Source organism: Argiope bruennichi, chromosome 1 (assembly GCF_947563725.1).
Source record: "Argiope bruennichi chromosome 1, qqArgBrue1.1, whole genome shotgun sequence".
Lineage (NCBI taxonomy): Eukaryota > Metazoa > Arthropoda > Arachnida > Araneae > Araneidae > Argiope > Argiope bruennichi.
Genome location: NC_079151.1, coordinates 148,923,820 through 148,943,002, shown reverse-complemented (window position 1 = coordinate 148,943,002; position 19,183 = coordinate 148,923,820).

Genomic DNA, 19,183 nt, shown 5'->3' with positions numbered 1-19,183 from the left:
TGTTCTGTCTTAAAAACTTCTTTTCCCTTTCCAGCTGTGTTGCCATAGAAACCGGCGCACAGCTGTTTACACGTTTATGTTTATCTATTCAGATTTTATAACATCTAATCAGAGTAACGGTGAATATAAGTGTGTTCGTGTTCGTCAATAAAAGTTAATTTTTTTAATAACATGATTAACGAAAACAGAGTCACTGAGCATTTGAACCTTATGGGAACTAAAAAATATCTTTCTTAATTTATGTAATATCTCAAGAATTTGTCGACCAACCGGTGCGCCAATCTTAATGTTCGTTAAAATTTTTATATTTAAATATTTTATGCAATTCCTACTTTAATAGCTTCTTCATCAAAATATTTTAAAACTTCAAATTTTGATAGTCATATAATTCACTCATAATATTATAAAGGCCTTCAGTCATAACGTAATATGTATCTCTCTAATTTTCTGTTAGCACCCGTAGAATTCATGTTTTAAATTAAAGTGGAAAGAATTAATCTGCAATTAATATAATAATATTTTTTACTGAAACAAAGAATTTTTTATAATCTGATTAATGAAAATAGAGTCACTCAGCGTTTAAACTTTATGGGCACTAAAGAATATCTTTTTCAATTTACGTATTATCTCAAGAATTTGTCAACAAAATTTTCTTAGATTCATCATGAGCAGATCGATTCATTAACAATGTTTACTTTTAAATGCATCAAACACTAAGAAAATGAAACGAATTGTTTAAAATAGGCGGTTTAAAACAGGTTTTATAAAAACTACTTAAAAGACGATGGTCTTAAAACTATAAGCATACACAAAAAATATATAACTAACATAAATACACTTTAATTACAAAAGCATGCAACTAACCTAAAAATAATTTAAATCAAGTCCGCATCCGTTGATAATAATTCGTCAACACAATGCGGAATTCAGAACACAAAGCGCATGCGTGAATTTTCAATGCCAGTTAAGTAACGCAAATACGTGATTTTTTTTTCTACGCCAGTTGGGGTAACGCTATGCGGATTAGAAATTTTTAATTTCCTTTATTCTGTTTTATTTTAATTCAAACGTACTTCAGAATTAGAAATTTTTAATTTCCTTTGTTCTGTTTTATTTTAATTCAAACGTACTTCGGAATGAATCTGAAACATGGATTCATTAACAATGTTTAATTTTAAATGCATCAAACATTAAGAAAATAAACAGAATCATTTGAAATAATCCGCCGAAAAATACTAACCCTAGCCTCATTACTGTTGGGAGAAAAAAAAACCCGGAAGCCTTACTCATTTGGCGGTGGCGAAAATGGAAGATTTTTTTGGCGGAAAAGTTGGCGGTGGGGAAAATGGAAGATTTTTTTGGCGGGAAAGTTAGTTTTTAATTAATAATTAAAATTCTAATTAAAATTTCAAAAAAAGGGACCCCAGGTGCACATTCCCGACCTCTAAGGTATACATGTACCAAATTTGATAGCTGTATGTCAAATGACCTGGCCTGTAGAGCGCCAATACACACACACACACACACACACATTGAGCTTTATTATAAGTATAGATTATCTATAATGAAATACTTTTCCGTGAGTTTTCATAATGTAAAACATTTTTAACTTCAGTACCTTACAATGCATTCCGAGAATGCATTGAATATTAACAGTTGGGGGTTTTATTTCAATAAAATTAAGCGATCAATCAATAGCTGTAAAAATATTCGACAGCTAACATTATAAATATTGAAAAAAAAATAACAGTAAAATCAGTCCATCTTCTTATGTTTCCAACAGGAAAATACAAAGTGAATTTTAATTCATCTACATTCCTCAATTGAAATAACTTTTGAATCATCTTGAGTATAACAATAAATATTCTTTATTAAAAAGAATATGGTAAATAATTTTTATGAAATGTGATTATCCCTCAGTGATAATCACGTATTGGAAATTAGTCAAATTGTTCTCAGCATCTGATTCACATTATTATTTGCAACTTTGAAAACTTAACGGGTACGCATTGTAGAAGCTCATAAAATATTTCAGCTTTCTTTTTGTTTATTAGTTTTTATAAAATGACTCCAAAGATAGAAATCACATGTATTAATGTACAAAAACCAAGGATTATGTAAATAAATCATATAAATAACACTTTGCACCAAGACAAATTTGGAGAGTGATAATGATAAGCGATCATTCGCTTCTCACATTCATAATGAATGCCTTTGTTCGGCATATGAGGGTTTGACACTATTCCTGTAAAAATATCTTCTTTTCTGTTTTTGTTTAAAATAAGTACCTATTTTCAAGAACAAAAATACGATTTTCTATTGACTACAGAAGGCATTTTGTAAACATGTGAAATGGATATTAGGAAATTTCCTTTCATACTGTAGGTCACTGCATTCACAGATAGCAAAGTCTAATGATATTCTCAAAAGTTATATAAAACTGTCTGCCAATAACAACACACGCTATACATTTTTGTTTGGCCAATGTGAGGTTTCTATTTTCAACTTCTTGCCTATTTCTTAATAATATTTCTGAATTTTAATATTGGCCTTTTATTTATTCATTCGCTAACCGCACTTTTGAAAACTATTCACTTATTTGGATAACTGATTACATAAATTATCTATCGGATCTTTTGTACGTAACTTAGATTTAATGTCTTCTTCAGCAAAGTATTAAATTTCAAATTGTGAAAGTCTCGTAACACGTACTGTTTTAAAGCTCTTACATTGATTTTTCAGTGATTTTAGCTGGAATATGAAGCTTAATTTCAAATAAAAAGTGAGAAAATAAATCCCTTTTTCCCTTAACAAGCTTGTAGAATCGAAATACTTGCATAAAATATAATAAGGAGGAATCAGATTGGAATATAAGTAACAATCTGATTTTATATGTATTAAAGATTATATTTTGTTGTAACGTAATATATCAATGGATTATTCAAAAACCAATATCTATCTGACTAAAAGAATAATACTATAAAATGTTAAAAAAAAAGTGATCGAATTAAAAAAAAACCCTTCCTCTTTTTCTTTTTTTTTTTTTATTCTGAAGGTAAACGTTAGATCACTTTCGGGTTAAATAAGGTTCATTTGCTCAGAAATCAAAAATTTTATTAAATGAGCTTTTATTCAATATATTAAAATAAGTCGAATCTTTGATCATTTACAATGGTAGAAAAAAAAACAGTATTCAATTTAGTTGCAAGAAGGAAAACGTTCTTATTTCCTTCACAATAAAAAATATTATTGTTTTAAAATATACTTAAAAACAATTCTGTTTACTAAAATTCATTAAAACAGTTATATTAAATGAGTTAGTATGACTGAAAATATTAATAGAATCTTAAGGTACCAAATAATTCAGTTTTGCTTTATAATATTTAGAGAAGTTGTCTCAAAAAAACTTCAAACTCTTTCTTAAATTTAATTAAATAATATAAATAAATTTTTAAGAAACAGCTCTGACTTGCACAATTTCTCTCTCCAAAGTATATATGCGCCAAGGATGGCGGCTGTAGATCAAACTTGCTGACTTTATTGCCCAATACACACATTTTCATTTATCATCAATAATCATAGAAGCTTTATATACTATAAATATTCTATAATTACGTAAATTATAATTACGAAGTAACATAGAAATAATTCAGTTTTAAAGGTTCTGTTGTTTTGAAAAATAAAAGAGATCATCACTTGATGCCAGATCATTTTTTTAATATTTCTTTTATTTTCATTTAATGAGGTTATTTACAATTATTTTTATGAACCAGGATTATCTTAGGTGCAGGCGATTAAAGGACAGATTTATAAATTTTAGAAATGAAAAGTAATAATCATATATTACACACTGGCGAAAAAGATAGTAGAGAGGATAAGATTCATAATGAATATATTAATAACGTCATGAAAACCATAAAGTTGAAATATTTTACTGTTTTAACACAACAAAAAGTCATATAAAAATGAACATAATGCTTTATCAGAAATTAAAAGTGTTTACCCTGAAAACCTGAAGCGAAAAATTCAGTATTTTCAAATTTATCCCAGAAAAACAAAACAAACTTTTTATACTTTGTTCAACATTCAAAAATAATTTTTAAACATTTCCCTGAATGTTACCCACTTTATAAGCATTTATTCTTGAATTTTTCAATGTGCTTGGTTTTTTTAATCTTTGGTTTTTTACTCGTAAAAAACAAGTTCTCTTTTATTTACCAAAATGGTGCGGTCGAAAAACAATGACCTCATTAAAATTGAATAGGGCAGTGAGAAAAAAGAGCGCCTTTATTTTAAAGGAAGTTAGAACCACTGAAAACAAAAGGAAATCAACAGAAATAGTTTCTTGTTTAAATTTGAAAATGACCTTAAATATGAGTAATTAAACGGATATAACAGTGTGGACACAGAAATAAACACTTCATCTTGAATCCCGGAGAATTGTTCTTTCATGCCTCGCACTTTTGCTAGTAATAGAACGGTCCTGTTTGACACTCGCACAGGAACATCCATTAATAAAAAAGATTCTTATGAAAGTGGATTGTTTTTCCACCGCCTGATAGAAAACAGAGAATTTTTGGCGCTGCTCAAATCAGAAAAGACTGTTCTGCAAAAGATATTTAAAATAAAATCTTTTAACTTCCATTAAGCCAAATGAAAATATATTTAATGCCGCTTATGGATTATATGCAGTATTGCAATATTAAATTGACATAACAACTATTTATTCTACTCCGCAGTAGAAACCATGTTTAAATATGGAAATGTCTATTTTCCTGAAAAATAGTTACCTTCATTTGAATCATTTTATTAACAAAAATAAAGAACAAAATAAATAGTAAAAGGAAAGCGAGTTTTATCTTCTCATGAACTTCAAAGATAAATGTACAAAATATGAAGCTAAGGTACACCATTTACGAGGGTAGAAGAAAAAAGCGATTGCAGAAGCTTTGAAGCTGGGTCAGGCACAGAGGAAAAATCATTCTTATGACATCACCTGGGGATGCGTCGCAGAGGGTGACCATTAAAGAAGTCTATCTACCAGTGAGGCTCTCAACAAGTGATGTTTTCTCTCTGGCTTTCCAATTCAAAAACTTTATTTTAAAAATTGTCCTATTATTACGGCATTACTTTTATTCATGACAAGAAGAAAATGCTCATGGAAACTAATAAGCCTACATTTCAGGAAACACCTGGTGCATTCATAATATACATATTGAATACTGATAAAACATACTTACTAAATACGTAACTGAATCAGGTTGTCAGATTAAAGTTAATTTAATCACACAATTATTTAAAGGAAAAAAACACTTACATCAGTAAGTTAAAAGTTTTTTTTTTTTTTTTCATTTATAAGAAAGATAATACGCAACTTTTTGAATGAACTGTCACTCAAAAATGAGAAAACCCTAGGTTTGTGTTTCTGATTCAACTTATTACCAAATCGATTATATTTTTCGTCTTTCCACCAAGGCCAAATGACGGGAACAACGCATTAGACAAGACGACTATCTGTATACTTCAGAGTCATAACACTGAGACGATACACAACTTGACATAAGATTTAACGAGCAGCACAACTGCATATAAAACAAACTTTTATTGCTCTCAGGTTGCTTTAAATAAAAATCTTCTGCAGATTCTCTCTCATCAGAGGAGACTGGGACGAGTTGTAACAGTCCTTGGAAAAAGTTTATATTTTTATCACCCACATTCTCCAAACTAAGCAACGAGGGGTTGAGGCGCCCTGTTTGTAATGCTAAACATTGTGAATTTTTCTCTACTTACATGGAACGTATCTAACGACACAAAAACATGTTTGCAGATAATTTACTTCTCTATCTCATTGTATTAATCCAACAAACAAAACACATTGTAACAAAAAAAGTGAGTTAAAACAGAGTAACACCGGTGTGGGAAACTAAATGTATATTTTACTGTCTAGGAAGAATGAGAATACATTCCCGTTTTGAAATGATATTCTTTCATAATTTCCAGTTTGAACAAATCTCTTAAATAGCACACAGCAAACAGAAAGTTTAATCTTTTTAATGTTATAGGCAGTAGAAACTCTCTACATAATATAACTGTTGCATCGAGGAGTAAGTAATTCAGGCAATGAATAGAAATGCCTTCAAGCATTTAATACTTCATCAGGTAGACGGGGCTGTTTTTATGCTTCTCTCTTCGGGAGTAAAGAGGATTTCTTTCATTGAAAAAGGGAAGTTTAAGCATGTCAGTGTCTGTTATGACGCATTTGGTATGCATTCCGAGATAATCTAGAGTGTAAATCAATGTCAATTAAATAAACGACTCAAAAGTTTGAGTCGATCAAAAAATATTGCATTTATGATAATGGGAAGAAAAGGGAAATGACTAAACTTCAGATTAACAATAGTTTAGTGCTGATAAGTTGTCTTTTAATGTTGACGAATTTTTGATTCTCATGGAACTAGATATAGTAGAATCGTTATTACATCAAATTACCATATGCCAGAAACTATTCACAAATACATGAGCGATCTTTTGATGTAACAGCTTAACGCATAGAAACAAGCCATTTGTCTCTACTCTGTTCATTTGTGTGATTACATGCAAGGAGGCGTAATAGACATCTATGCGTATTTTGCATTAATAAAACACTTTTAAAATACTAAGGTGTGACGATATACAGAATGAATATCTGCAAGTTTTCGAGAATATGTACTGTTATAAAAAATAATTTACTTTTTTTTCAAGTCATCGTTAATTGATTTAAGACAACGACAAGCGTTTGATAGCATGTATTAGCTCTGGTATAATGATAACATTTCATAAGTTTTTTTTTTATTTATTCTTCTTCCTTTAAATTTATATTATATTTCACTTTTATTAATTTAATTGTAGTACGAAAGCGAATTAAAAATTTCCTTCAAATATCTTTCATAAAGTGCTTTAGTGCAAGAAACAACCAGAACCAAGCAAAAAAAATCGTTATTATTTTCAATTTACAATCATGAATCATGAATTTACAATCAGGAGTTATATAATCAATATTACTGGGTCTTAAATCAATAATAAAGGTTGAAAAAATATAAAAACGAAAGGCAAATAAGGGAGCCGCCGTATTAATTGCTTCTTAGGGAATAAAATCACCGTTGATTGTAAAAGGAATTATGACACTTTCTTAATATAGTATAGAATACATCCTACCATTTGCTATTTGTATTTTTCCCATTTGGTCATATGTTTTCTTCTTTGCTTCAGTTTACTTTCATTTTTACTTAGTTTTACTTTTTATTATTGTGCTTTGATTTATATTTTATCTTTTGTTTCAGCATCAATATGTGACTTGTAAATTAGATTCATATTCCTATATTATGCCTGTATTAATTGTTTGATGCTTATGAGTTATTTCTGCAAAATTCAAAGTTCATTATTTCGTTTATTTTTCTTAGATGTATTGAAAATCGCATGAAAAAATACGGTATCTATTCTAATAAAATGTCTGCAAAATATTAGTTCTGAGTGAAAAATCGAAGACCTATAAGAAATTTATTAAATTTTTAAAACAATTTTTAAAAATGTTGCATACATTAAGGCTTGAATTAGATAATAAGTAGTTTAACAACCAAGCAAATATATTTCAAGAACTTATTTATTTTCTATTTTTAGAGAACGACAACTTCTGAGAAACATCCCATTTAAGCAAGTGGAATTTCATAATACGTGGAAAAAGAAGGAAAGTCCTCTTCACTTATCATGAATCACTGAACTTTCTCTTTTGAGATCAAAAACAAAGCACGTTTCTCATTCAAAAAGTGGGTAAAATCAACCCATTTATGTTTTGTTTTCAAAATGAAAAGTTTTTTGCCGCTCTTGGGTATCAAAACATTCTTTTGTTTTCTACTTCGCCTAGTTTAAACGTATTTACAATTAGAGACTTCAAATATCCTTTTCCCGATCGAAAAATATAGCTCACGAGACAAAAGAGTTAAAGACTTTTTTTTTACAGAATTTTGCTTTTGCTTTTAATACGAAAGAGTTGGATTGGGATTAATATAGACAGTTGCGAATTCTACAGCAGTTATTAGTTTATGGTAATTTTTGAAGGAACTTGAAGGAAGTAGTATAAAAAAGTATCAAATAATAAAACCAAAGTATATTCTCAAAATTGTAAACTTTCATAAATACATTTACATTTAATTAATTAAATTAATTGCATTTTAGTTAATTATGCAAAGAATTTTGTTTTTCGTTTCTCAAATTTATTTTTCCTCTAAACATGAAAAATATTTCCATTCCCTTTTTATAATTTTTAAAACTATAGACTCGCTCAGTTAGAAAACCGTTTTTTTAAAATTTGTAAACTTGTCTCCCAAGCAACTGCTGAATAACCAAATAAGCGACGAATAAAAATGAAATGTAAATTGAGATTCTTGTATCGGGAAACATGTGCTAAGCATTCGATCCATTTCACCAACGGTTTAGGAACTTTCCTATTGCAAAATTTTCAATATCATTTGATAAATTTCTCTACACTCGGAACACTGAATAATTTTGCGAAAGAGTCGAAAATATCCTGTAATTGTAAAGCATGTTTCCTTTTTTTTTTTTTTTTCTCCTCCCCTGCTTTTTTTTTTCCTACTCTTTCAAATAAAATGTTAAATGCGTTTCGTACATTATATTGTTTATGAATAGAATGAATAATTCACTATTACAGGATATAAAGAAATAAATGGATGTATTTGTATCACTCAAAATATCAATGTTTTTGATTTCAAGAAAGAATACAAAACATTTTTTTTTCTGAAAATCACATCTAAAAATGATTAACCAAAAAGATACTAAATTTCCGAAATGAAAAAAGCAAGAGGGACAGAAATCAGTGTAAAAAATGATTTAGAATACTTTGAGTTGTCTTTATGGATGCCTGTAAAAAGATTTGGCTGCATAAATCTCTTGCCATTCATTTCGAAATCAGCATTATAAGCGGCCGTTTCGAGACAGTCTGCGAGAAACTTTCTTAAATAAACCCAGGAAAGAACGTGTTAAAATAGAATAGCACTTTGTGAGAAACTCCCACGTTTGTTTTTCATTTTCATTGTTAAATGTTGGACTTACTTAACGACTTAAGAAAGGTCGAATGAAAGAAAAACTTAAGTGAATTGTCATATAAGCAAATTATTTTCGAGAACTGAACTTGCAATTCTCTCTCGTTTCTAGAAAAAAAAACCAAGTTCAAGTCTTTTCCAAAAAATACTTTTCAGTAATTGAAATTTCTTTACTTATCATATTGTCTAGGGAAAGAATATTTACTTCTTTTCGCGAGTAGAATATTCTTCAAAAGATTATCATAATGTTGGAAGACAAGAGTAAATGTAATACTCTGAAAGTCATTTAAGTCGCCAAACATTTTTTCTTTCTTTTTTCAGAAATTTGACAGAATATTTTTATCTTTTGCACATACATATTTTTTATATATCGATATTTCATGTATTATCAACAAATATTAAATGTTTTTATTATATGAAGATTATAGGCAATTTCGATGCATTTTCAAAATGGAAATGATGTTAGATATTTAAAATAAAGTGATTAAACTATTTTCAGAATTATCTTTTGTTTTAAAATACGAAAAATAATTATATCATTTATGCTTGAGATTATTTATGCAAGAACACGAATCATATCAACTGTTAATTGCTTGAAAGATTTCAAAAGTCTAAAGAAATTTATTAAATTCTTAAGAATTTCGACAATATTTGTAAAATAAATATTTATGTATGTTTTAATTTTAAATTAAAAAGCAGTCAATGACTCATGATTACTTTCAGAGTACTTTATAAAATACGTTTATACTTAGCTAAAAGTTTAATAATGTCCAGCAGAAGAAATGAGTCCCAGTATAACAACTTAATTACGAACAGTTTTAATGAATTATGCCGTTGTTTTTGTAACTTATTTGAGAAATATTTTGCATTATCTCCGTTTCACTTATTACATTATTTTATAAATAATATATTCATTTGATATTTCATAAAATTACATATGAAATTTCAGAAGGCGATATGCGATTTCAGAAACTGATGTTTAGGTTTTACAGAATATTTTATACAAATATATATATAAAAAATGATGAATAAAATAATATATAAAGTAGGTAAACGAGAGGCAAAGAGGTAAAAATGAAGTGCTAATTTGAAGGTATGTTGGAGCTGACGAATTTATAAACTGCGTAATGTTGCTTTGGCTGGCATAAAACAATGCATTTAATTAATTAAATCGTATTTTATAACACATTATGTTGTTTATTCATTTGATTTCATTTATTTTATTTTATTTGTTGATTATAGAAATGATGCATGCACATTCACGGTATGTTAAAAATGTTTGCAAAGAATGAGATCAAATAATTAAGCTGGTGATTTTACGTTTCGAGAATAATGTTTTGTTTTCTTTTCCAGTTCTAAAACACAGTGAATGAATAAAATCATAACTACTAAATTAACTGAAATAGTCATTTTTGGGGTTTTTTTTAGAATAACACAATGACTAAAGATTTTTAGGTAACATTTTAATGGTCTTGTATTAATCTGATTCATTAGATTGAACATAATGTTATAAGAAATGAATTAAATATAAAAAAATCATAAAGTAAGTAAACGAATGTAAAATTTTCTCAAATATCGGAGTCGTTCAAATTGAAGACCGTTATCGTCCAAATATAACTGGTAATGCCAATAAATATCATACATCCCTTTTGGATGCATTCATTTTTTTAATTTTGCTTTCCGTTGGTTTGCTACAGTGAATTTTTTTTTTGTCTGAAATAAATTACCAGCCCGCAATTGAAATCTCCGCTCGCATAAATCTGTTTAAAAGAGAGACGATGACAATCCAGTGCCGTTTCTCCTCCCCACGAATAATGACCTGGATTTCATCAAGAAAGAACCACGATCATTCAACTTTTCATTCATTCGAGCAATAAGATTTATAGATTTATTATTTATAATTAATGTGGATGTTATAAATTTATTATTTTGTAGTTTTTCAGGAGACTTATATCTTTTTGAGAAACGCACATGCTTCTTCATCAAAGTGATGTAACCGTTTTTAAAAATCCTTTTCAAAATAATTCCTTTACTATATGCGTTAAAATCTAAGAAAGAATTACTACAACGAATTTACGTGTTCAGACTTTTCCCAATTCTGAAATGAGTTATATTAATTATCGAGAACTAAAAATAAAACTGGTATGAACAATTGAAAATAAATACGAGTTGTTATTAGGGTTGATACATGCCAATGAAGCTACTAGCAACATTTTGCTTAAAGGATACGTGTTGGTGTTGGAGGGTATATAATGATCTCACTTTACTTCCTTTCTGAGATTATGAATTTCCCTTCACTCAAAGATTTCTGAGATTATAAATTTCCTTTCATTCGAAGGTATGCATTCTTTTTAATGGTAGCAATGACGCTTCATTAATAGAGTCATTTGACTTTTATTCTTCCCAACTTTTAAATATCCCTAAAACATCAAATCAAGCACTTCAAACCCTTTTTATACAGTAAATCAACTATTAGTGGCTCGGCCAAGGACAGCAAACATAAATAAAATTTCACTGCCACTTCATCAACTCATAAGCAACTGCTAGAAGATCGGCTTTAGACTTTGAATTTCTCATCAGCAATCAAATCAAACGGACGTGCTATTACCGTTTGGTTGGACCCTACTTCTTCATGCTATTATTGTAACACAAAGCACGATTCACATCCCGGATATATAATGAGAAATCCACTCATTCCACTCCATTCACGTCCAAATGAGCTCGAAATATCATCAGGAAAAAGATTGCATAATAGTTATTCAAAAATCTAAATAAAATATGAATCGTCATTCGACTTTTGTATTGACTTTCACGGTTAATAGTAGCCAATTAAAAATATTTATCACACCCATCTGTATAACTTTGGTGAAATTTCTGTGACTATACCCACATGTAAGAGCGAGATCAGCCATTTATTTTTATATAAATATTTTTTATTACAATTTTAAATGTTCATATTGATATTTTTCCGTTTCACGTTTGATTTGAAAGAAAATCCTTCATGCTGAATATTTGTATATTATGTGCATATATTGATTGGAATATATGTATGCCTAATGCCTAAACTACTCCCTATGGGCCACATTCAGACGTTAACGCAGCGTGTTTGGAATAACTGTACTTAGGTGAGGAATGTATGAAAATATTTACCAACATCGAGCATCAACATTGTCAGAGGATAAATGAGCTGCTCATTTCATTTGAACTTCATCAAGCGTGTCTCAAAACACCGACCTTTGCCTTCTGATTCTACAGGCGAATGAAAAGCGCATTTTCAAACGATTAGTACACAACTACATACAATGTGATCAACTGAATGATAAATTCTATTACATCAAGAGGAGAAGCTCATCTTCTGCCTGAGAGTGCCAAACATCGCATGAATGAAATATGTTTTGCCAATCAGATGACGTTCTGATATTCCATATAAGTTTGCATTCCATCTTTTGAGATAAATCAGCTGTAGAAATGATAATGTATGTCGAGTCATTCTTACGAGCATTTCTTTCTTCTTTTTTTTCAATAAATAACACTTTTTAAATCATTTTCCATTCATTTTGACGATAAAAATGTATTATCTTTTACTTATACAAATTTAAACCTTAAAAAAAAGCGAAAATGTTTACAAAGACAAAACGAAAGGATAGAGCATTTACCGGCAATACGTGTTAAATTTAAAATGACAAGAAAATGAATAAAAAGAATTATCGAGAGATATAAAGTAAGTGTGTGTTTTTTCTAAAAACTTTATAAAATTATTTAGATAAGAAAGATAAAATGAACATCAAAAACGAGTTTTTACAAGAAATTAAAAAATATAGCAAAACATTTATTTCTCTTATTGGCGGACCTCTTACAGGATTCATTTTCAGTATGAATCAAAATAACATAAGTGTTACACATTCCATTTTATAAGCCATGCATTTAAATGGGAATGATTCCGCATGAATAATTTTTTTTTAATGAATTTTGAAATAATGGCAAATTTATTCATTGACCATTTTTATTCTTTTTTGTCTTCCTTGAACGGTGGACAATCAACAAAAACCAAGTTATTTATAAAGCAAAAAATTGTATATAGAAAGATAGATAGATAGAACTTTCTGTAAATTGCTTAGTGTTATATATAAATATCGTTCAAAATGTTCTACTGGCTCAGTGTCAGGGCAAAGACACACAAGGCTTGCTGATTTCTCGGGTAGAAGATGTGTGATCACTTACAAAGTATTTTCAAAATTTGTATTCGTAAAACTTTTTTAGAAATGAACGCATTATTAATAAAATATTTTGAAATATATAATCAAAAAATACTATTTTGTTTTCACTATTTTGAAACTACAGGAATGAGTTCTTTAGTATTTCGAATGACATCAAGCATAAACATTTTCTCTCATTTTAAAAGAATTTAAAAAATAATAATGAACTCTGTTTATAAAAAAACATTATTATTATCGCAAATAGTTTCTATCCAATGAATACTTCATCAAGCTTGTCATTCTAGTTCTTTTACGTAGGTTGACATTATATTAAAAGAAATTGCACTCTGAGTTCTTCGATTCTAGGCAGAATTATTCACGTCCGATTCCATTTGCACTATAATACTATTAACAGTCTTCCTGTAAATTGCAAGATGTCAATTTCAGTACTCGTAAACTAAACCAATTGATTCAATCGAACTAGCTTAAACATGCACAATATGTTATAAAGTTACAATATTTCGAATAAGAGGCCCGAATCTTCTTTTTGTTTATGTTTTTGCACATTCTGCATTAAATTGTTTGCATAGAAAAAAAATTGGAAAATAGATGGCCTGATTTAAAGTGGCTAGATAAATAAAGGGTCACGATATAAATTCTTAATGTGCTGCATTTCAGTCTTGATTTTCTGCACTGAATGAAACTCGGCTGCATTTTAGAAGCATTATTCTTTCGCTTTCGAGCAATATATGAGTTTACTTCGAATTTGATGGATGTCAGCATTCCTTTGCCCTCAAGTCTCGGATGTAATACTCCTCTATTCGAAAACTTATCGTTCTTCCTTCTTCGACATAAAAAGCGTGAGAATGCGAGTCACTTTCTTTCGATATTAAAGATAGAAGACGAAACAAGGACTTTATTTGAAACCGCAGGTGAGCTGAAACCTTTAACGCCCCCATCCTTATTTTCAGAGCAGCATATTTTCAGACGCATTTCTTATCAGCTTTTGGAGTTTTTCGTTTTCGTTATTTAATTCTTTTCCACCTTCCACGCTGAAAGATCTTATCTATTTCTCTTTTATTTTATGTGTTATTTTCTTTTACACTTGAATCAAATTCCAATTTCTATCTTACTGTGTCTGATGTTAAATTGAAAAACTTATTTCCTTGCTGTCCCTCACATTTTGTTATTTCGCAAAACAGAAGAGGCTTATTTGTTACGTGACATTTTTATTAATATTTCAACGGCTTTAAATTTTTGATCACAAAAAGAAGTTTTTCTAGCAAATGAAACACAATAGTGTTATTTCTTTTTTAAAAACAAAGATAAGATTGTTTTTATCGACCTATTATCTAAACTGATTGTTGTAAAATTCGTTACTCATAGAACGCAACGTTTCTTTAACCAAAGGCTATAAATGAGCACCTACTACGTCTGAAGTGTTAGGAGCTAACTAAGAAAGGACTTTCTATTTTTAATTTTTTAAAAATGAATCGAAACTTTACTGCTTTTCCATAAATAATTTCGTAAATAATAGTCATCTCGTACTGCTTTAAAGTTAAAAAATATATATGTAATTACTTATTATAAAGCGGCTTAGTTTTCTGTAGAAGGAAAACTCCTTATGTAATAACTTAAACATGAAATTTCACAGCTTACTACCTGCAATAGATGTACTCGTAAAATTGGATTTGTTATGAAATTATTTTTTTTCCTTTAACGTTATGAGTTTCATAAGTGTCGATGAAAATGAGGTCAGATATGATATGTTTTGCGCACATATGCAACACTATTGAATCAAGGAACTCTCCCTTTGGAAGAAAATAGGAAAAGTAGAAGTATTGCAATCAGCAGAAAGCAGTTGAGATTTTAAAGAATCGCTTTGTTTGCACATCCCTGAAGACGATGAAAGAGTCCTTTTTAGACGCATCTCTGTAACTAATGTCACAAGGAGAGGGAGACAACCAGACAAAATAAATTCCAGACGTCGTCTATAGATGCTCTTCAAACAGTCATAAATTGTTTATTTGTTTGGCTTTTAAACGTAGTCATTGAAGAACACAACGACCCACGTCATCTAAAATGACCTCACGGCTTCGTCACTGGAAATGTAGGAGTGCATCAAATTTTGAAATGAATGCAGAGAGCAACTCACTTTCTGTTTAACATCTCGCCCTTCGTTCAGGCGAATCCGAGAAATGAAAACCGACACAAGTAGGCGAATGAAATTGAATGTCTGGTTTTTGCGGATATTTATCAGTAGAAATATCAGCAGCTTATCGCATAATCATTAGAAAGTATTAAGTAGTTATCCTTATCCAAAGTGCATCTTCGTTACGCGAAGATATTGAGGAAAGAACTCTCCCTGTTACATTTCTTCTGCTTGGCGCATATTAAATTAGACTCAAAATCAACTACAATTCTTCGGAAATTACAGCTCAAGGACATTTTTGCTTGAAGTTATATACACTTCCTCCTATTTTTCTGTACCTCTATGGGTGCACTATTGTGAATTTGCATTTCATTAAATCTGTGTCGCTGATTTTATTTCCTTGACCTTTAGTTCAGGTACTGACTCCATCAGAATGTACTCTTTATGACTACGACACCTCTTTCTGTTGTGATTTATTTGACTTATTTTTGTATGTTTCAAGAATTATATTATGTATATACACAAAATAAAATATGCTTTACCTATCTGATGAAATGTAAATTTACAATGACGTCTGCATGACAAGCTTCGGAGCATATATTGCTTCAAACGGCAAAAACTTTGAACACTTTCATTAAATATCCCTAAGGTTTATTCTGGCATGTATTTATCATTATCGTATCTATCATGATGCTTAACACTTCAAATGTGTTGCTTAAAGAAATGGGCTATTTTTAATGTAAATTTAACCTTTTTTAAACACGTGAAATATATTGATCTACTGTCTATTTTTTTTTAATAAATCCCTAGTAAAGCAAGTACCTTCTGTAGCTGTTGTTCTTTGGCATACCTTCAAAGTTGGTATAAGAAGATTTAATCCTATATGAAGCATAAAAGAAATAATAAAATCTCGAAAATATCTAATAACGAAAGCTAATATAAGAGAAAACACGATTGCGACGACATTTGAAAAAAAAAATGTGTCGAGGTTTTTGAAAGAAAAGAAAATTATGTAATCATTTTCGGATGCGATTTCATCATTGATTTCTGTGTTACATACTCATTTTTGTTTGGGAGGGGGGGGGGATATTTTATTAAATTCAGTACTTAGGATAGATAAAGAACCGTAAAGCCCATCTAAGCTTCATTGTTTCAGTTTAACTATCTAGCAATAGTACATTTAATTATCCGATCCATCATTTGAGACAAAGGAAGTTTAGATCAATTAAAAATAAAAAGTGATAATTTTTAAATAAGTGATCAAAACGTTTCAAATAAAAAAAAATTGAAGAAATATTTTTGAAAAGGGAGATGAAGTTAAAACGAAAGGAACCCGGAAACTTACAGTAAGGAATATAGTACATATTAACACCTCGTGCGAAACAATTTCCTTCAAAAATTGAATTAAATATATGAAGAATTATTTAAATAATATATATATATATATATATATATATATATATATATGTATGTATATATATATAAAGTATAATTAAAAAATAAAATCAGGCTTGAGTATAAGTATGATAATAATAAATATTAATTATTATTTATATATATTTTTATTCCTATATATTATTCATATTTAATGATTTAATGATAGTAGCTCAATATACACATATACACTTACAATTATATAAATCGTAAGACTGAGAAGGCATAATATTACTACTAATAATATTAACAGCTTTTTAACAAGTTGACGTTAGTATTCTGAAAAGTAACATACTATATTTCAATTATTTTCTTTCTATCAATTATAACCCATTGTTGTTGTTAATTATAATTCATAGTAGTGGGAAAAATTTAAATAAAATTATTTCACTTATTTTCTGCTAGATGGAGTGATGAATAATATTTACTTATATTATTAAATTAACTTATGCAATAAAAAGATACATATTTTCATTCTATAATTTTCAAGTGTAAAGCATTTCAAATCTACAGCCAATCGGGAAATTATTAAAAAATCATTTATAAAATTCAATTTTTGTTTAGATGAAACAAATTACGGTATCTATATTAAATTTTATCAAAGTTTCAAAAGTTGTTATTTAGGAACACAATATTTTGAATAAAATTTTGCCCCGACATTTGAATTGAAATAGAGTGGAAAATAGGCCCATAGATATTTTCTCCTTCTATAACCTTTCACTGATAAATACACTCGGAAGTTCACAATAGTATTTCAGTTTCCTTTTGAACATTCTTCAAAGTTTGCTTTTAAGAAAATGCATATTTTATAATGGAAATAATGTTATTTATGTATGAACACATTTTAGAAACAGAAGAAACGAATGCAATTAACTTTTTGCAAAAATGGTAGAGGTAATTTTTTTTATTTTATTTCCAGCAAGAAGATTCGACCTACCAGGGGAATAAATATACACTATCATTAAATATTCCATGGATTACTGAAGATTTTGAGGCTCTGATGATTCAGTGTTATGGCATTTACGCCAGTCGTATAAGAAAGAAAAGGAGTATAAGCGTACACCATCTATATCGCTCTTGTAAGTAAAGACTTTGATTTATGCCTGCATTTACATTTCTACAGCTGCATGATCGATCATTTTCTTTTTAAATTACTTGGCCATACATGCTTCATTGTGTCTGACTATTGTTTTCCCCATTGTAAGATATGACAGAATGCGAAATAACTTTGTTATAAGTGAATTGCTATCTCTTGGTTAATATGAGAAACATTCATTTTATTTCTTTATTTATTTATTGCTTATTTGAGATATAAATATATGCTGGGCTAAGAAGGAAGTGTAGAAAGTCTTGAAGTAATCTAGTTATTTCCATTCGCAGTTGTTCATTATGTAAAGGTATTGAATATATTATTAATAAGGAATCCACATTACACAAGGATTAATTCTGTCTTGGTGAAAATAAGAGAATCATTCATTTAAAAGGCGAGCGATATATATTTTTTTAATTTGACCTAATTATTCTAACTTAATCTACATCTACTATACAATGAACATGTTTATAAAATCTATAACAGAATCTGTTTCATGCGTACGGTTTATAATCATCCTAATATCAAAACAGAAGCGTCATAAATTATTGTATGGTAATATAATTGATATATTTCTTTGAAAACCACGTCGCTCTAAACTTAAGTCGATGAATATACGTAAATTTCTTAACAAGGTATACACTAAAATATTTCTCGAAATTTTAACATTTCCCCTCTTTTATTTCACAAATAATTTATTTTTCATTCTGATACAAATATCAATGAATCCATAGAAATAAATAGTATTGTTACTGCTATTTATTGCCTTCATTAAATAGTAAAATTATAACGTTTTCTATTAAATCATCAGAAAACGACCCATTTCTTAAAAATATTACTTTGAAACAAACCATCGACCCTGGAAGGGTTACTAATTTTATTTTTGTTTTAGTGTATATATAATAATTTTATCAAATTCGTTGTAGGAAAAAAATGAGGAGAAGAGAAAAAAAATATTCAGAATGTCTCCGTTTGAATCATCGATCAAGATTCGATCGATCAATTTTCTAAAATTTTCTTTTTGATTTAAATCAGTTTTTATGTTGGAACAGTCGCATCAAAGAGAAGTACATTTTCTGATATTTCTTTATGTTGGAAAAGTTTTATATAAGTCGTTTGCTTACAGCAAACAAAACATACAATTGTGTTAATGTCCTTAAAAGTTTATGAAATAAAACCATTGACAGAATTTGCATCTTAATCATATTCTACCTAC